The 21,196-nt window shown below is 49.1% G+C and overlaps 1 protein-coding gene across 1 annotated transcript in view; it reads right to left on the minus strand.

The window, feature by feature from the left end:
• Positions 1-21,196, minus strand: part of TNS3 (tensin 3) — a 321,347-nt gene that overhangs the window by 223,573 nt on the left and 76,578 nt on the right. Inside the window, exon 3 of the mRNA XM_011946796.1 lies at positions 19,576-19,613. The gene's annotated coding sequence lies outside the window, so the exon portion shown is untranslated. The remainder of the gene's footprint in view (positions 1-19,575; positions 19,614-21,196) is intronic.

Consider the following 21,196-nt stretch of genomic DNA (forward strand, 5'->3'; position numbering starts at 1 on the left):
TTTGTAAACAGCCATATGGAAAGTGACATTTTTCCATCGGTTTCTCTAAAACCGTGTGGGTATAACAGATGCACTACATATTCTGTATAAACATACATATTCTGTATAAAGAGAATAAAGGTAAAATTTAATTCTATCTTTTCCAAATCATCAAAAATTCCAGTCATGGTGGATCACGTGAATCAGCTTCCCAGAACCTCACAGAAACATGAAGTAAGGACTGAAGAGACGCCGGGTGCAGTGGCTTAAGTCTGTAATCCCAGCACTTTGAGAGGCCAAGGTGGGCGGATCACCTGAGGTCAGGAGCTCCAGACCAGCCTGGCCAACATGGCGAAACCCCATCTCGACTAAAAATACAAAACTTAGCAGGGCATGGTGGCACATGCCTGTAATCCCAGCTACTCAGGAGGCTGAGGCAGGAGAACTGCTTGAACCGGGAGGTTGCAGTGAGCTGGGATGGTGTCACTGCAGTCCAGCCTGAGTGACAGAGCAAGACTCCGTCTCGAAAAAAAAAAAAAAAGGAACTGCAGCGAGCACCCTGAAGTGTCAAGCATGCTTTTACACACGCGGCCACTATAGGGAAAGCCTGGAGGCTTGGGATCCTCTAATCGTTTCTTCCTGCTTGTTCTCCAGGTCATTCTGTCCAGAGGTGAAGTCTCTACTCTGGTATCAAGCAGGCCTGGGCAAACCTTGTTTATGTCAGGATGCTGGAGGAGAGGATCAGCTCAACAGTACCAACCCACAGTAATGAAATGCGTTCCACAAATGCACACCACCACACACCACCAGCATTCAGGTGCAAAACAAGTGGAAACTGAGTAGAGACAAACGGGCCAGCCACTGACCTTGCCAAACCTTGCAGACAAGGGAGAAAGCAACTCACTGAGTTAAGTACAGAGACATCACCTTATGCACAAGTTCTATCACACATAAAATTACTTTAATCATAATAATTTTAACTCTAAGATAAGTTGCAAAGACTCAGAAATGAAGTTTCCTTTTGTTTTATCTTAACAAAAACAACTATTTTTAAAGACACTTCATGATGATGCCAAGATGGCAGTACTTTCTTTCCTAAGTCATAAAAACAGTCAGAGGTAACCTACCTCTGAGGCCCTGAACTAGCCAGGGAAAAACAGATACGGACACCAAATATTTGCTGACCACCAGGACCTTATGATATAATTGGGGATTGGGACTCTTCTCTAATCTCTACACCGAGTAGCAGCCTGGTTGCAAGGAGGGTGGAGCTTTTACAAAGGGGCACTTCTGTTATACCACAGCTTTGACTTCTTACATTGTATGTTACTGATCAATAAAATAGCAAGATCTTTAATTTACCCATTAGTTAAGATTGAAAAAGGAAGCATTGTTCATGTGTTTGTATTACCATCATCATCGTCTATTGTAAGGGCAGGGTGAGGAGAATAATCACAAAAGGAAAGTCCGCTCATTCTCAGTGCTGACACTGACCCAAGTGTTTTATCTGCTTAGATAACCAACAGTCTTAGCTCGGGTGAGGGGCGGCTGCCGTAACAACATACCACAGAAAGCGCAGCTGACACCACAGCCATTTATCCTCCCATAGCCCTGGAGGCTAGCAGGCTGAGAAGAAGATGTGGGCAGGGTAGTTCCTCCTGAGGCCTCTCTCCCGGGCCTGCAGATGGCCACCTTCTCCTGTGTCCTCACATGGCCATTCCTTGTGTGTGTCTGTGTCCTGGTCTTTCTAAGGACACCAGTCGTACTGGATTAGGCCCACCCTAATGACCCTATTTTAACCTAATTACCTCTTTAAAGACCTTATCTCCAAATCCTGCCACATTCTGAGGTTCTGGGGATTTGGACTTCAACATTTGAATTTGGGGGAATAAAATGCAACCCCCCAGCACTAACAATCAAAGGTCTGATGGGACCAGTGGAGACGTCAGGTCGACACACAATGTTCTGGGCACACCAACAGGAGCTGGGTCCCCCAGGTGAGGTCGGGGGCTCCTGACAAGCCGAAGATGGCCTTACTCATCATTCAAGGATGCTCTTCCAATGGTGCCTGGGGACAGGGGGCTCCGTGGAGGGTTGAAGAGAGGCCCAGGGTCAGACTTTCAACACAAGCCTGCAAACAACAGCAGATCTATACAAAGAACGGCAGTACAAAATGAGGACATTCGAGACTTTATTAACTTTCTTTCCTTCCTTCAAGAGCTTGCCCTAACTTTGCTTCTGTGTCTCCTTTGTCAGGCTTGACCCTGGAATCCCTAATTAGGTTCACATTCCTCAGGAAGCTCTGTTATCCCACTAAGCATTAAAGCCCAATTTGGCCTGCTCTAATCCCCATGAGAAAACACCCGCCCAGCAGACGCAATTAAACCTTCTCAGCCTGCGGGCTAAGAACGGACAGGAGCGGAAGAGAAAGAGAAGGAAAATTCCTGGAATCAGGTCATTATATTTTTCCTTACAGTTAACAAGTAGCTAGTGAAGATCATGTCTGTGGCATAGTAAAAAGAAAAAAGAAAGGCCCAGTCTTCCCCAGTCCTTGGCCTCGGCTTGGTCTCGGCTCTCCTCACCTCTGGGGGTCTCAGTTTCCCTTTTCAATCCAGCTCTATGAAATCTAATAATTTTTAGAGAAAAGAGTTGTGCCCCTATCCCAGATGGGCTTAGCTGAACCTTTTGGAACCTTGTTTTTCATTCCTTTACTTAGCCTGTGTAGCTGTTTAACATTGGCTACCTTTACCCAGTTGAGGCCCATGGCCCACAAGGCAGTGCCAGGCCTTCCCTGGCCTCAGGCAAACAAGTTACCACTGGTAGGGAATATAACAGATTTAAAGCAAAAGCATAGTATCCTGCATCCATTATGTCACCATTATTTGTCTCAGATCAGAAATCAAATGTGAACCTATTGTTGGAACAATGTCCAGGGGATTCTCAAAGTGGCTGAAAAGTACACCTTCAGGATCACTTGCATGCTGTATACACAAGTCCCAGCAAAGGGCACAGGACAGGATCGCTCGAAGGCCTGAACACTTTCCTGCAGTGAGTCTGTCTTACAAGACCAGGGCTGAGCAGAGAGGCCAAGCATCTCATGGTGCAGCAGAGGCTCACAGAGGCAGAATCAGGGTCTACAGACCCCCGAAGGCCGACACTTACCACAGTCCTAGGCCTTATCTTTTTAAAAAGCGAAAGAGGACATCTGGTGATTGAAAAAAATGCTAGTGGCTTGCAAAAGAACAGGAAGAAAAACTCATAAATCATAAATCCAACTTAACTGCAGAAAGATTAAAAGGTAGTATTGAGTTGTTGAACAGTCTCTTTATTGGAGCATTATAATGCCAAGGGCCAAGATTTCACTGCATCAACATTACTGGATCCATTTCCACAAGGAAAATCCAGGTCCCAACTCACACATTCCTCATCAGCTACATCTGATCAGTCTACAATCCTCACCGGCCACCTATAATTAATAATAAAGTAATAAAGTACTGACACTGACATTTGTGAGTAATTTACATTTTAATTAATTAGAAGAGATTGATGATTACCTCTACAATAATATCCCTGCATTCTATAGTCTGCATTAGTTTAGTAGGTTGTGTTTTCAAAGACGGTGGCATCACACAAGGTCTTCTGTAAAGGAATTCTGCCATTCCCCCATCAAGAGGTAGAGTCTGTCCCTGCTCCTCTTGAATCTGGGCTCGTTCTGGGTTTGCCCTGTGGCCTGCTGTGAGCAGTGGAATATGGCAGAACTCCAAAGCCTGGCCTTAGACAGCTGCAGTTGCCATCTTCACCTGGAGCATCCCATTCTTGGGCCCAGCCCCCATAATGAAAGGAAATCTGAATGGCTGTACAGACACACCTACAAGGGGGCACCAAGGTGCCCAGCGCCAACCGTTGGAAACGGGCATGAGGGCATTTGTGACCTTCTGGCCACCCTGTCCCCCTAACACCACGTGAAGCAAGCACTGCCCAGCCAACTCACGAAACCATCACAACTTGTTGGTTTCAGCCACTGAGTGTACAGGAGATTTGTTAGGCAACAACAGGGAACAGAAATAGTGTGCCCAGCAATGCACACAGCCCCAGCATGCCCAGACGAGTGTGCCGGGCACCAGAATGCCATCCTTCAGTGCTGTGTGTCGGGAAGTGGAGGGAAGGGGCTCGAAATCGGCACTTGAAAAAGCAAACGGTAGCAACGAGGCCATGAGCTGTCACAGACGAGATTTCAGCCGCTGATGGTGGGGGCAAGAGGCTGGCAGAGAGCAACTGCGGCTTCAGCACGAGGCTGGCAGACATGACCCAGGACACCAGCCAGTAGGTGGAGAGGCAGAGAGGCAGCCTCTCGTCCAGCTACGCTGCGATTCACCAAAAAACGCATCAGGCTGAAAGTGCACAGTATGTGGTGGTGTTGAATGTAAGCTTCGGTTTTAAACAAACATATATTTTAAACCATATATATACTGTTTCAAGCCCCAGAGTGACTGGACAGAACCAAAAAAGCTTTGTCTTTGCATCCAGAGACTGAAATTAGGGCACGCCCTCTGCTTCTCCCAGCTGGCTCTGATGAATTTATGGAGACTGTCCTCTGTGAACTCAATTTTCCTCCTCATCTGTGAAATAGGGATAATACTAGATCACAGGGTGGATGTGAACCTCAAGATGACAGGAAAGTCTTGACAGAGAGACTATATCAAATATACACTATTAGACTGGAATGGGGTGAAAGGGGACCACACGGCCTTTCAAAGACAGCAGCATAGCGACCAAAGGCCATCTCGGCCAGCCATACAGACTTTGCCTCTCTCCTGACACACTAACTCCATGTTGTTCAGACTAGGCATTTCCAGAGACAACTTTCTGATGATGAGGCTGTAGCAATGAGACTGATTCATGATAATACTTAACCAGGACAAAACAGACATGTCCCTCACCCTGCCCTGTTCACCTGGAGGAAGGCGGGGAAGAACCAGTGCCTGGGACCAAAGGGCTGAGTGGGATGGTGAGACCCGAGAGTCACATTCTACAGAGATGGCCCGGGATTATGTTGATGTGTCAACAGCCAGTTCCTGAGAGCGATCCTACAGGCTCCTGGAAGGACGGGTCCGAATGCCATGCTTGACACCATGAACATCCAAAACCACTCAACTGGAGGTCTAAGCAAATGAAGGAACGCTTTTTGATTTTGCTTTGATTTATTCATGTTTAACATACAAGTTAAAATACCTGACTCTGAAGAAGCTGTATGGGCTTACTGAATGGGGACCTTAATTATTGGCACCAGAAATGGCCCCCTTTCCAACTGTGTGCCAGCGATCCCTAATCCCACTCACGAATGACAGGGAGTCATCATCTCATATCCACCCTATGCTGGCTTTCTGTCATGGCTCTGGCCACCCCACATTGAAGGCAGCCCCTCACCACAGCACTCTGGCCAGTGGCAGGAAGGCTGGGTTTGGGCCCCATGTGTCTGATGCGCAGGCCATCATGGAAGACACAGCTGCCTGCGGGCAGGCTACCCCGCCTGCCGTACTGTAGATTCCAGGGTCTGGCACTGTGGACTCCTCGCACCTGATCTCTTCTTCTCTTCTGTCCTCATCTGCAGCCAACATGGTCCAGGCTCAACTCCCTTGCCTAACCCCACTTCCCATCCATAAGCCTTAGCCCAGGCTGCTCCCTCTGCCTGGAAAGCCACCTGCCCACATCCTACTGGGCAGGTGCTTGTGCTTCAAGGCCCAGTGGCAAGGCCCCTTCTTCAGGAGACATACAAACAAGATGTGCTTTTATTTCTGCTTCAAGAGAAGAGCACAGAAATGTTATGACCCTCTGCTCCTGTGATTTTGTAATACCCTCTTCTTATTTCAAAGGAAAAGGTCCAAGGAGGCAGTAACACTAAAACAAAGCACAGTTTTCAGAGGCTTCTAAAATAAGGGGTGGGTGCCACATCCACCAGGGAGCAGGCAAGCAGATTGTATTTTCAACGAAGCCAGCCTCTTACTGAGAAAGGTGGGGTTCTGGTCACGGGGTTCCTGAGCAGAAGGGGGCCCCACTGCCTGTGAGAGCCGAGGCTCTTTCATCAGGACGGCATTGAGCTCACAGGGAGCAGAGCCTCGGGCGATGACATCAGCTAATGCCACCCCCAACTCCTGCTTCTTGGGGGTCTGCAGCCATCTGAGGTTTCCATATGAAATCAACAGCAGGCTCTTCACATCAAGCCCTGGCTTCCACTGACCTGTTGCTAATGACAAGGCAGAGGAAGTGGTCACCCCTAGGGAGGGGATCGCACGATCTCAGATAAAACCGCCCTCCAGAGTCAAGCACAGGGCTCTGACAGTCAATGTTCAGTGGTCATCCATAAAGAAAAGGAATAGCACAAATAAATGAGCTGGTCACTTCTCCAAACTTTGAGTCAATTGTCTCAACCTCTTATTCATTCATTCATTGCAGAATGTCATATCAAATATCACACTTTGGGGCACTCGGAAGATGAGAAAGAATTAGTAGTTGTCTTAGAAATTCAGTTTACAATGGAAGAAAAGGTACAAACGTACAACAGTTATTCAGGGAAGAAAAGGGCAAATTCCACAAAGGGGGGCACCAAAGAAATTTCCCTGAAGTACATTTTGACAAGGGTGTTTAAGAATAACATGATGAATAGTTTGGGTTTTACCAACTGTCCTTTGATCTAAAGAAAGCTGACAAGAAAGGAAAATGTGAGAAACCCTAAGAGTTCACAACTTACCAAATCTTTTAAAATTAAGCATTGGGCTGCAAATAAATGGCCAACTGGCTAACTCTAATGTCCACATAAACATATTCCACGAAACCCAAACTAGTTCCTGCTGGTCTGAAGCTAAACTGCTACCCTTGTCCACAAAATCTTGATAATGGCATTCCATTTAACTCTAACGTCCACATAAACATATTCCATGAAACCTAAACTGGTTCCTGCTGGTCTGAAGCTAAACTTCCACCTCTGTTCACAAAATCCTGCCAATGGCATTCTTCTCTGCCCAGTGTCTCCAATTCAAAACCTAAGAGTTACTCATGAGCCGTGCCTCTGACCCACCGGGTGGTTAGCCAATCCTTACAGGTCTACCTTTAAAATGCCCACAAGTCTACTTCCTACTGACCCCATCCGTTGTTCAAGGTTGGGCCACGCTAGCTCTTGCTGGGCAGAGCTAAGTTTTCTAACCAACCTCCTAAGGTTCAATCGACTCCCCTCCAAATGCTTTTTATAAGTAAAGAACCTTCTGAAAACACAAAAGGTTTCAGATGAAGATTCTGAAAGCAGAATTTTTCACATCACAGTATTGCAACCATTCAGCCATTCTATCCACTCCTTGTGAGTTTATTATTCTAAAGACCTTCTGAACAGTGGGCAGTTTCCAGTGACAAGGGAGGGTTAACAGCCCAGATCCTTGCACACAGCTTTATTAAGAACAGAAGTGAAGTCTGCGGGCTTCGGAAAGTTCCAGGGTAATTTGGAGTTGAGGGTGCACAGACACACACAGTGCGCAGAAAGGCAGGAGTTGAAATGCCTAGAAACGCACAAAAATGAACTCCCCCAGCTGCTCCCAAGAGGCGGAGAGAGGGCGCCCCGCGAGCTATTTCTGCGCTTGACGGAAAATGGGAGTAGGCACTTCCTGAATCCCTGCCTAAAATTAACTGCTTTACAAAAGGGGGGAAGGGGAAACCCATGGTGAAACAAGTTTTATTTTACAATTCAAAATCTAGAGGTGGGGATTTGAATGCTTCGTTATGGGTTTTGGCTCCGCTGATAAAAATGTGTCTGAAAAATAACAAAAAATGAGGGCTTTACTAGGAAATCTACCCTTCAGAAGTAACCCCACAAAAATAAAGCCAGTGGTTTGATTAAAAATGTTCTTCTCCTCATGGGACATGAAGCCACGTCTCAGTGAGAGGCGTGAAGGCACACGCACAGCAACACTGGTGCGGTGGCCAGAGAGCACAGGCTTCAGTGCCGCACATCAACTAAGTGCCTGTCGTGTGGTCTAGGGGGCTGAGACTCACAAACACACACGCTGACAACATGAGGGGGCAGTGTCTAGGGGAAGGGCTACACAAGGCAGAGTGGGGTGTCTGGAAGTATGGTGGGCACAGGGCCATGGCCCCTGCCCTGAAGACAAGGCCTGCAGAGGTCTCTCCTAGCCTGACAGTGATGGTTATGTCTCAGCAGGGCGGGCTCCCAGCACCTCTCCCAGCCTGAACTCAGGCTCTGGAAGACCTGAGTCTGAACGGGTCATAGAGAGATTGCCTCAGGAACAAGATCCCACTGGGAACCTACACTCAGAGCCAGAATGCAGTCTCCCAGCCAGAGCCGGGGCCCAGGACTGCCAGAAAGTCCCGGAGATAAGCTTCTGCAGAGATAACATTGCTAGATGCCAGGGCAGGTGGCATCCATGTGGAAGAATGACATAGTAGAAATTTTAAAAAGATGCACTGCATATGTTGTCTAAACATTCAAACAGAACAGACAGTTCCACAGCTCCCCAACTGCAGCACACCTTCCTCCTCCATCTCAGCAGAGGGAAGGATAAGGAGAGACCACTCGGAAAAGCAGTGGAGGAAACCACACACATTATAACAAGTGGATTTCTAACCTGGGCAAAGCCAGAGTCAGGGTCAGAGAGGAAGAGCTGTGATCCAGAAGGAGCACATGGTGCCACAGGGCGGGGGAGAGGCCCCGATGCCGCCCAGCCCAGAAGCCCAGAGGTGAAGAGGCCCTGGACTGAGGAACGGGGAGGACCCCAGTGAGCCTGGAGGAGGGGTGATGGGATAACGGGGGGAAGCATAGATTATAGACTCTGAACAGTTCAAAAACTGAATGGTTGTCTGAAAAAATAGGTAGTAAGAAAAGCACGTCAGAAAAAGGAAATCACTGAACAGGATGTGAGCTCACACAGGGGAATGCAGAGTTTGGGGTCTTCTAGAAAGGGGCCAAGGGCTACTGCAGATGGCAGCCAGAGTCAGCAGAAAGAGAGCCTGGGGCCACATGTGTAGAAGGAGGGACATTTCCCCTGTGACCAGAGCTGATGGGCAGGAGGTGGTGGAGCTGAACGGGGCATTTGCAGGAATGTTTCAAGCTGATTAATGTCAGGCTGGTAGCTTGGAAGCAGGTAGGGGGAGGGGAGGTATTTTCACCGGGGGAGTCAGCAAAGGCTGCCAATCAGCCCACTGCACACCCAGCAGGGTATAAACCCTCATCTGCACACCGCCGGCCACAACCTGTTTCAAGAGAAGCGGGGAGTAAAAGCGATGGTGGCCACCGCAGACAGAGGCTGAGTGGGAGAGTCCACGCACACGCAGTACAGAATGCCAGGCACAGGTGAGAGAGGAGGCGGAGGGCTGGGGAGGCATCTGTACCTGCTCGTCAGGGGCTTGTGGGAAATCACATCAGAAACCCAAGACCAAGCAGGCAGAGACACCTGCAGCACCCGGCTCTGCCCTAGGCCCGGACATCGTGGCTGCAGCAATGTGGGCCAGGACTATGGAAGTCCTCCGTGGGGTGAGCCAAGGCAGGGTGAGCCTGTGCAAATGCAGGAGGCTGGGGGGAGTAGGAAGAAGGTCAGCCAGTCAGGGGAAAGGTCACAGAGCTGGCCAGAACCCAGGCAGCATCGAGCAAGAGGCACTTGGATTCCAGTGTCAGAAAATATTAAGCCCACGGCTCTGCCATTAGCCATATGGAACCACTTTCAGGTGGACCCAGGCTAAGTCTGAGGCACTAATTAAGCCTACTAAATGGAATTTGTTTGCTTAAAAGAGCAGATCCCATTCTCAGAAGAAAATTTAGAAAATATATATACTTTCTTGTCATTTAACAATTAATAAATAAAATGCATAGTGATTTATGCTAGCGGTAGGCAACATTTCATGAAATAAATCTGCTAGAGTCAGTACCACAACTGCGGAAAGAGTAGTTTCCAGCAACTGACACTGCAGACATCTACATCTAATACAATGATGCAAATTAAGGTATTTAAAAGGGAAAAGAGCACTCCTGCAGAAGTCACCAGGCCCTGTGCTTGCAGAGCTGTTGAATTCAGTTCTCAACAGTCCTTTCAGTAGGGGTTAATTCCTGTTTTATAGAGGAAGAAACTGAAGCCCAAGGTCACATGGGTAAGACAAAGCAGAGTCAGGATTCGGACCCAGGTCTGTTATTCATTCTTCTCTTTTATGAGTCCTCAAAGTTTCGGAAGCTGCTTCTAGAGCCACACATGCAAATTTCCATTTTGTACTTCTGTTCTCCCAAAGAGGCCAGGCAAGAGAAAATAAGTAATCACCTAATACAGAGTTTCACATATAGAGCACATGCGCGCACACACACACACGCACAGGCACACAGAGTAGGAAATGTTCACCGCGTGCTCTTTTCTTTTGTTTTTGTTTACATTGGAGCAACATGTGCCCATGGATGCCTGGCCTTGCTGCTCTGTCCCCTGCCCCTCGAGCTATATGGGGCTCCCTCCAGGACTGGGCTCCCCACCCCGGTCTATCTGATCCAGCCAGGGCAGTCACTCAAACATTGATTATTGTCACCATGAAAGTGGCATCTGTTTTGAATTCAGGGGCCTCATCTTCTCTGGGTGTCCCACTCTGGCATCAGAGCCTGGCTACAGGAGGTCAGCTGGTCCCTTCTCTCACACTCCACCCCACCCCACCCACCCCTGGTAAACAGACATCAACAACATCCCGCAGGGTGGGGGTGGGGAATGAACCTTAACCAACAGCACGCTTGCCCAAATTATTTCTCAAGCAATGGAGAGTCTACAGGGAGAGCTGCTTTCTCAGGTTAGAACTGGTCTACAGACACAGAGGTGGGGTTCAGAAGAAGATTTCCAGGGTACCTCAAAAGCCCTAGTTTTAATCAAACACACTTGCAGCCATGGGGTGCCCTTGCCAATAGCCTCCTACCCTCCCATGTAACTGCAGTGCCATGGAAAGTTACCCTCATTTCACAGATGCCGAGACTCAAGGCAGACAGGCCTGGCCTGAGCAGGATGCAGGACACAGGACGCAGGGACCCACATTCTCCCTCCGGCTGCACCTTCTGGCCTCCTGCCCAGGAGACAGATACAGATGCTGGCTGCAAAGCTGCTAATTAGGTTACGGGCCACATAGTTAAAATGATGCAGCAAATAGGTGCAGATTCATTCCAAGTATGTGTTGTTTTATCTGTTACAACACAATGTGGAATGAAAACTGATGATTCAGAGAAAACGCAAGATACATTTTAAAATTATATTATTTATTTAAAACAAATGTCTTGTTTCAAAAGATTATAATCCTCTTTTGGCCTCTTTTTGGGGCAAGGCTAGGACTTCCTACACAAACATAAGCTTACACTTATGCCGCACTAAAAAACAAACCTGGCATCACAGGGCAAGAACTACACTCATAACCAGACAGCCAACATGGTCCCGTCAGCCTGGCCAAAGGTCACCACCAGTTTCAAAGACCTGTTTCCTCTGGTGTAAAATGGCGAACCCAGTGACTTTCCAGCCTGTGTCATGTCACCATAAAGCCCCACAGATGCCGAGACGGTGCAAGGAGCAGAGCCCCAGAGAGCAAGGCCCCGAGCTGCTGGCAGCTGGTGTCACCCGGCTGACGCACTTCCTTAGTTGACAGTGGCTTGGTCCTGCTGTCCACCTTCAAGTCCAAGAAAGGCCTAGAAGTCCACAATCAATGCCCCTGATTGGGGCTCAGATTATTTGGGATTTAGAAACCTTAATTCTTTTGTACAAAGTGTAACTGTGCTGACATGAAAAGTCACACGTGGCTTGCTGACTTTGAGAGTGAGCCTACAGCCCACACTGTGGCTTTGACTGGCGGGATCCACACAGTGGAGCCACTCCCCAGACTCTGGGAGTCAGGAATAATAGTTCCCAGTAGAAAAAGAGACACAGGTATAAATATGCCTCTAGTAAGGTGTTATGTGTAAAGTGACTTTCTAATTAAAATGAGTCAAAAAAAGATTGGTGAGGACAGCCTATCAGAAAAGGGATCTTACAGGAAAAGGAATAAAAGTGTCCTCAAAAAGAGCAGAATTTAAGGATGCTTCACGGTTCTTCTGACGGTAGTGACAACCAACAAAAAAGAAGAAAGACATGGAAGCTGCCGGTCAGCATCCACCTTCAGTAGGTGAATGGAGGGTAAACTGTGGCACATCCAGAAGACGGGGTGTTGTTCAGCTAAAAAGAAATGAGCTATCAAGCCAATAAATGACAGGGAAGAAATTTAAATGCATATCATCAAGTGAAGGAAGCCCATCTGAAAAGGCTACACATGTATGATTCCAACCCTATGGCATTCTGGAAAAGGCAACACTATGAAGAAAGTGAAAAGGTCAGCGGCTGTCAGGGTGCAGGAGAGAGAAGCGCAGCACAGGGGATTTCTAGGGCAGCGAAACTACTCCGTACGGTACTGTCATGGTGGACGTGACTTATGATGCACCTGTCCAAACCCATGGAATGTACAACACCCAGAGTGAGCCCTAACGTAGACTGGGGACTCATCAATACTGACTCACCAATTCTAACAAACGCGCTGTTCTGGTGCGGCGATGCTGACAGCAAGAGAGTCTATGTCTCTGTGTGTGAATATGTATGCGTGTGTACATGTAAGCACATGTGTGTGAGCCCTCAGTCTTTCTGCTCAATTTTGTGGCAAATCTGAAACTGCTCTAAAAACAACACCTTCTAATTTTAAAAACCATTTTAAAAGCTGTCAAACATTAACACACACACACACACACACACACACACACACACGGCAAACATAGGTGGAGACCTGGGTTCATCTGGCAGAATCGGACTCTCACTTCGTCCTGTTGGGCTGCAGGCAGAAGCTCCCTGCAGACAGCAGGCTGCATCTGGGTCCAGCTCTGTGCACAGCCGAGAGCTACACTCAGGAAATGTCTGCTGAGCTGGCTGGCTTAAAAATTAACTGCCTCCGCCCTTAGAGCAAGAAGTGGGGAGGGAGGAAGAGGGACACCCGTGTAAACATTCACTGAGATGGCAGAGAGAGGCAGAGCCCGTGCTGGCCGCGTGAGCTGGAGCAGGACGATCGCAGGCTTTGGCAAGAGGTGCAACTGCTAAGTCCCAGCCCTGTCACCTGCAAGAGGGAGCAGAACAAGCCTCCTCAGAGAGAAGTGTGACGAGTAAATGACAGAGCACATCTAAAGCACTCGGCAGGGTCCTGCAGATCCCTCAACAGCACTGACTGAGTGGTCTTCCTTCTGCACAGGATGAACAAGGCGAGATGTATCTCATGACACCCCTAAAAATCCTATGCTCAGATGAAGAAGCTGAGTTCAGGGGGAGTGACCATGCTTCCTGAAGCTATCATAGAGGGTACAAATAGGAGCAGGAAAGAGATACACTCACAAACAACAAAAGAGCTTTCCCACACAGGGCCAGGGATTTTCCTTTTGGTTACGCAAAATGTACTGGTCCTGGCTAGGCTCAGTGGCTCACACTGTAATCCCAGCACTCTGGGAGGCCAAGGCGGGTGGATCACTTGATATTAGGCATTTGAGACCAGCCTGGCCAACATAGTGAAACCCTGTCTCTACTAAAAATACAAAAAAAAAAAAAAAAAATAGCCAGGCGTGGTGGCACACGCCTATAACCCCAGCTACTTGGGAGGCTGAGGCAGAAGAATCCCTTGAACCCAAGAGGTGGACGTTGCAGTGAAAGATCGCACCACTGCATTCCAGCCTGGGTGACGGAGGGAAGAAGAAAGAAAGAGAGAGAGAAAGAGAAAAAGAGAGAGAGAGAAAAAGCGAGAAAAGGAGAAAGGGAGGAAGAGAGAGAGACAGAGGGAGAGAGACAGGGAGGGAGAGAGAGGGAGGGAGGGAGGGAGGGAGGGAGGGAAAAGAAGGAGGGAGAGAGGGAGGGAGGGAGGATTTATTAGTCCTTGTTACTAACAAATTCAGATCATTCGTTCCCAGTGAAGACCATATGAAAAAAAGCCACTACTTAGACCTTTTGGGGAGGTCAAAGCTGACACCCCAACCTTAAAAGCTGTGGCAATGAGTGTCGCCAGATTCAGTCCTCCACCAAGAGCCCAGGGAGCACCAACCCTGCTGAAGGTGGGGATGAGAGCCTGCAGCCTCTGTGGCCTGTGCGCTGGCAGGAAAAACAGGCCCCTGCCGTGAGCTGAGTGGAGCTAGCTGGTGGGATGCTGGAGAGTGGAGGCTCTGGGGCCATAGACAGGGTAAGGTCTGGACATGGAAGGTGAAACAGGCTCAGAGAATGCAGTAACCAAGAGCTCAGGATCAGCAAAGCAGCAGCTCCCACAGCCTCCCTCCTTGTGCACAGGTGAGAAGGTCCAAAACAGAAACACACAGCTGCAACAGCGGAGGCCCCGGCAGGGTTGCAAAGAGCTATGGGAATTGGGGAGAGATACTGTCCCTGCTCAGTGTCTCGTGGGAGGACTGGGAGTCTCGGACAAGATGCCACGGACGTAAGATGAGCAGAGCCTTCACGGGGAAGAAGAGGCCTGAGCCATGCGGGAGTCAGAGAATTCTCAGGCATCATTTCATGAGACAGAAACAGAGATGCAGCCCAGGAGAAGTGAGCCCCAAGCCAAGCGGGAGAGACGCTCAACCCGTGTTTCAAAGAAGTTGGTCCTGGAGCTGGAGTTCACAAGAGGCATAGTAGGTTCTGTAGGCATACGAGCAAGGTGGGCTAGAGTCACCCACACAAACCTCAGCTCCATTTCTGATACGTGAAGATGGCAAAGCACCAAAAAAGAACACATGGAACAGCAAAAATCAGAGCTTTGAAATGCAACACCCATGAATTCTGGGCCTCAGAAGCTAGATGACAATAGGTAAGTTGTTTCATCTCCCTGGGGTCTCGAGGTTTTTCATCAGACAACAGGGAGAGTGGACTGGACAAGTCAGTCCCTGGGACCCAGCAGGCCCATATCCCACTGCACGGCAGCTGCTGCTCTTAGCATGCAGAGGAGTGATCTGAAGATGAAGGTTAACTGCCAGACATAAGTTAATGGTTAAAACTTATCAGTTAGGCCACTGAGCGTCTGTAGACACCCAGCATGAATGTCTAGGGACAGTTTCTGAAGAAGTCATAAACTCTAGTTCCCCTGTTTTCCATGGAAGAGGACCAAATCTTTGCCCTGGGCCTGTCTGGTGGAAGTGACAAAGCTCCTACCTCAACCGCAGCCAGGACATGGGGATCCCTGATGGGAAAGCCCAGCAAAGGCCCCCAGGGTAGCAGGCGATGAGGGCAGCAGGGGGTTCTGCTGACTTCCCCAGGACCTCCTGTAGTCTCAGCTTAAAAAGAGCAGCAAGTCTATCACAAAGTTCTCTCCCTCAAGTAGCAAGCTGGAGAGTGGAGGAAGGCTCCTGGCTTGGCAACTGCCCAGACGGAGCACCGGGACAGTGGAAGAAGACGCCAAGGCCACCTGCAGGAACTGAGAGGCTGGACAAAGCCTGGGACCTCTCTCCTCTTGCTGCATTCTCCTTCTACAGACTCAGGAACACCAGCACTCCTGTACTTTATATCCAAGAAGGGCGCAAACCGAGGCATGTGCAGAGACAGAAACGGCGAGCTGGACCTTCGCAGCCAGGCTGCAAAGGCTGAGGATAAGCCAGGGGGTCTGAGAGCATTGGAGCCCAGGTGGCAAGAGGTTCTGTATTTTTCCTGGATTAAAGCGGGAGCTGCGCATCGGGACCCCCTGCAGGGCCTCTCCCCGACATTACTCCTGTGCATGTTCCCCTCGCTAACTCCTGCGTGTGGTCCTGACGTGGGGTCTTAAGTTTACAAAAAAATTATCTGCAGGTCCATTTCACCTCTGATGATTCAAGATGATACTCAATACCCTACACGAAGTGCAACTCTAAGGAGCAGACGCATCTGCAAGTGGGCAGAGGCAGAAGAGGCATCTCACCATGATGCAAGGCTGCAGGTTTCAAGGACGGGATTCTGGTGCCTCCATCTGCTTGCCTAAGCTCCACAGAACCTCCCCTTCATTTCCATCACGGGGGCAGCACCTGCCACCCTTTCCTCCCTCTTCTCCCCTCCCCAACATCTGCTTTCCTACAACTGCTTCACTTCTCCTACTTCCTTTTTCACTCTTGCCAGTAAGTCAAGTGATAGCCAGGAAAAAAGCAAGTCATGATGCCCAAACGGCTCATGTGGCTTAAATGAATAAGCACTGCATTCCAGGAAGTCAAACAGTTGAAATCCCAAACTTTCAAGTGATTGTACATACGTTATTTGACTTCCCTAAAACTTAAATAAGTATTGTAACCAACAGCTAAGAGAAAGTCATTTTTCTGTTTATTATAGAAAACTATTATTCACTTTTTTTATGCAGGAAGAAAGTGAGGCTCAGGACCTATCTGAGTCCATGTGGGCTGCTATACCAAAATAGCGGGAGGCTTATAAACAACAGAAATATACTTCTCATGGTTCTAGAGCCGGGAAGTCCAAGATCAAGGCGCCAGCAGATTGAGTGTCTGGTGTGGGCCCTTCTCAGGGTTCATAGAGGGTGCCTTCTTGCCATGCATGCACATGGCAGAAGAGGTAAAGGATCTCTCTGGGGTCCCTTTTATAAAGGCACTAATCGTATTCATGGACACTCCACCCTTACGACCTAATCATCTCCCCAAAGGCCTCCACTTCCAGCTACCATCACCTTGGGGGTCAGGTTTCAGCACAGGAAACTGGGGGAGACACAAACATCAAGACCATAGCAGGGGGGACTAGAAAGGCTTCAGGAGACAAAAAGCCCCACTGGGATCCCAGCCCGGGTCTCTGCCTCCATCCACCCACTGAGCTGCATGGCCTGACCTGAGAGGATTTACTGTCCAATGGCTCAAGAAGAGAGTGACAGCAATCTTTTGGGGCTTCTCAAAATGTCCCAACGATGGCTCTGCCTCCCTGCCTGAGCCCCCAGCTGCTGTCTCGGTCCCCATTTCTGCAGGATGGTTCCTCCACATCGTCAGTGCCACAGAAGGGGCTCCAAGGGCCTGGACGGGAGGAGCCTGTGACAATGTCACTGACAGCAGCAGATCAACGGCTGTGGCCCTTAGCACCACCACACAGCAGCCACATGCTCCAGGGTGTGTGTGGGGCCTGTGGACACAGGCGCAAGTGCTCCCACATAGAGGGGAACACCGTCAAGTGGGTATAACACAGCACACGCTACCACCCAGTCTCGGGTCTGATGCGAGACCTAAGCATATGTGCTGAAGCAAGGCTTCATACTCGCCTGAGGAATCTGAGTGCAGCGTCTAAGGAGGCCACTGGGCGATATACGTGAACACAGTAATCAAGGACTCAAAACCCAAGTGCAATAATGTGGGAGAAGCCACAGCCACATTCAGTCCCCGGAAGACTGAGCCACTCCCTTAGCCGCGTGCCCTGCAGGAGCCGCTGAGGAGTTATGGCCCTCATATCCCCAACAACGACGGCATTATATTTTTGGAATGAGAAGGTGCTTTGTTATTGCCGGGGGCTTTCTTCCCTGCGGTTCAAAGCTGTATTATCAAAAAAATGAACACAGATATATTTCCCTGCACTGTGATCGGATAGGAATAAGAGCTTATCCATCCCTCAGCAAACTGCCAATTGCTGCCGTTAGAAATTCCATATTCAGTCATAGTTAAGGATTTTGGAATACACTTTGAACCAAAGAATTCAATCCCTTAAGCAGCTGGCAACAGGCCTCATTTAAGAAATGGAAGGAACAACAGCAGGCTCATCTCTGCAGCTGTGGCTCAGAGGTGGCTGGGCCTGCAACACAGTCAGGACAAGCAGCCCACCCCCTCATCCTACTCCACAGCCGACACAAGGTGCAAGCAATGCAGACAAAGGCAACACACAACAGGGGTGAGGGACAACACATCTCAGTCCTCCTAGGGGAGGGGGAATCTCTCCATGTCTGAAATACTCCCCCAAAGGTACTATCTTCCCCACTCACCACTGTATTCAGAAGCACTGCTCCCACACCACTGAAGGTGCACAGTACCCCGGGAAAGGAGCCTATCTGTGGACAAAAAAACCTCAAATAAACCACAGTCGGAAATCAGCTATGCCTAGGAGTGTGTGAACAAGAAACGCCTACTCCTCTGGGAAAGGGGAAGCCCTCTCCAGAGCAGGATGGAAAGCAAGAGCAGAAGGGCTCCACACAGCCCCCAGGAGGCCCGAGAAGCGCACCCCACGTGACATCTGGAAGAGGCAGCCAGCAAGGAGGTGTGGCCAGGTCACCGGGGCTGCTGGTCTGGGGTTCAGGAAGTGGGCAGCAAGGCCCCTGTGCCATCCACTCTGCTCCTGCACATGCTCAGCATTCTCCATAACGAAGACTTTAAAAAGAAAAGTATCTTGGGAAAAAAGAAATAGGGCTATACTAGTCTAGTTCTTCCAACTTTGTGTGTATGTGTGCAGGTATTTGTGTGCACGCCTATGCATATGTGTGTGTGTGAGCACAAATGTGTTTGCGTGCATGTGTATTTATGTGCGTGCATGTGTGCATATTTATGCATGTGTGTGTTTGTGTATGCCTGAGATTGGGAGGGTCGGGGAAACCAGCCCCCCTAGTCCTCACATGGAAAATAGACCCACGTGCAGTGAGTTCATGGTAACACGAAGTCAGCTTCCAGCATAGCCTTCCACTTGGAGCCCAAGGCAGGGCTGGAAACAAACAAAACAGCTGACCCATGAGGTCTGTAACAGTAGCAAAATCCCAAGACTCTAAAACTCCTCTTCCCTGGACCTACAGCCATGAGGACAACCTGTCAGGACACCTACGGAGCCCCCATAGGCAGGGCCAAACAGTAGATGGGGCAAAACACTGCTGCCACCCCGACTACAGACCCAAATCATACCTGGGGATTCCGTAAGCACAGACACCATCCCCAGGAGATCTGAAGGTTCAGGCACCAAGACAAGGTAGAAAACCACATGCTTCTTCCTTGAGATGTCTGTCACTTCCCACAAGGCCCTTCCAGGCCACCTCACTTCCCCACTCACCAAAACTCTAAGCCCTACAGGACAGAGCCAGGCCTCTTTTGGTCACAGAGGCCATCGGGCAATTTAACCTCTCCAGGCACTCACAAACCTCAGTGAACATCACTAAACCTGACTCCAGGGTTCCCAGGTTTCCATGGCAGCTGAAAACCCCAATCCATCTATGCACAGCTATCTCCATAATGAGGCAGAAAAGTCCCCAGGCCAGGGGAATGCCCTGGACCTCCCTGCTCCTGCCCTCTCTCCCCCGAGAGGCAGTATGACAAGGCAGTGAGAAACCAGGGACCGTGTGCCACTGAGAAGGAGCTGTTGATGTGGCCAGGGAACAACTATTGAATTCTTATCTGAAATCAAATTCTTAAGAATTATTTTCTATGATTAAAACTGTGGATTTCAAAGCTCTTCGGTTTATTCTTGAGATGAAAGGTATACACCATATCCCAGCCCTGGCTTTCCTAAAGAGTTTTCTTCCCGTGGCTGCAGTCCAAAGAGGCCCCCACCCCACACATATCATTCAATGAAGGCCAACTCAGCTATAAAAAGTCCCATGGGAAAGCAACAGAATGCTTACCTTGGCTTCACATTTCTTGTGGCAGGAATACTTGCAGGCTGGAAGAAAAAAAAAAGGGAGAGAGAGAGAAAGAATGTGTGTCAAGCAGTTTCTCTAGCAAGAATTCTTAAATCTCCAAACCCTCTCAATCCTTCAAACTCTCTAGCTTGAAGATCCCATGGGTGGCCTCTCTCTGGCACGAGGGAGATTTTTACATATGACACACGGCAGTGTGGACAGAAGGCAGCGAGGACATGGCGTGCAGGAGCCAAGTTACAACTATTGTCTGTTAGCAACAGCTCGGGTGGCTCAGGTGGGAATGTCTTGGGAGTAGGTTCATGAGCAGATTGGTTTTTCAAGGGATATGTACATCCAGCCAAACTGGATCCCTAAAGAAGAATAGTGAATTTCAGCAGCAGAAAGCGTTCGTGTGTGCCCAGAAATTACAGCTGATCCCTGAAAAAAGAAGAGAAACTGGAAAATGCCCCTTAAGAATCAGAATTTAAAGTGTCCATGAAAGACTGGATTAGAGCCTTTAAATTTGTGAGAAAGTCGTGCATCTGGATTTCGGAACTGCTTCCACTTCCGGCCAACCTGAGAACTGACTGTCAGAATAAATTCATGTCTAAATTCCTATAGAAGAATCCTTCCAGAGGGGCCATTGTGTGAACGGAGCGAGTCCTGTGTCCCTTTGGAGGCCCTAACAATGCGATGCGGAGCTGGAACCAATGCAGATTTCACAGGCCCTCCTGCCCAGAGGCTGCAGCTGTGATGATGAGGCATAAACCTCCCCATGACCACCATGGGCATGCTGCAGGCAGGCCTTGCAAGACAGGGAAAGAGAAATGAAGCAACAGCACCAAATACTCCCAGTACAGCCTCCTGTGCCAGCTCCAGGGAGCGTCAGGTACATGCCGTCCCTTCCTTCATGTTTGCCAGCCCACAGAGACAGCTGAGAGAGGAGGGAAAGACACTTGAGTTGGGGAACAGTGACCAAAGCCTCCCATCCAGGCTCTGCCCCTCTAGCTGGGTCTCTGTTTCCTCCCACGGAGCTATCATGGGTCAAATGGAATCCTTCAAGGGACCTTGCTTTGAAACTAGGAAGCAATGTCCACAGGCAGAAGTGCGTGGAACCTGAAGACCAAGGCCTCGGAAGTCAGAGAGAGGGGCCCCACATCCCAGCTCTGCGTGTTGACGCCCTTTGAATTTAATCAATGTCTCACTCCCCCTCCTGCACTCCGTTTTCTATGATGTGTCAAAGTCAAAAAGGTTTGTGTAGGGTTGAATGAGAATGAAACAGATAAAGTCACTTGCCCACTGCCTGGCAGTTACTAGAACTCCAGTAGTTACAGCTAAGTTGTTACCTTTGTATGATCTATTTTTTTGAATTGCTGAATCGTCTTTCTATACCTCTGAGGTTTGTGAGATTATTCCCAAAGACATGTATTTATCCTACACCTTCTAATGGGCAAAACCCACAAAGGTGATCAGTGATTTTCAAATCAAGAGAGACTTGCCATTGGGAAACAAGGGGCTTCCACACAAGAGTAAAAGTCCAGACAGAAACCATCCCCAGCAGAGGCCAGCACGAAGGACTGAGATAAGGAGAAGGGCGGTGGGCAGGCCTCTGGCCTCTGGCTGA

The sequence above is a fragment of the Colobus angolensis genome, unplaced genomic scaffold (assembly GCF_000951035.1).
Source record: "Colobus angolensis palliatus isolate OR3802 unplaced genomic scaffold, Cang.pa_1.0 Scaffold253, whole genome shotgun sequence".
Lineage (NCBI taxonomy): Eukaryota > Metazoa > Chordata > Mammalia > Primates > Cercopithecidae > Colobus > Colobus angolensis.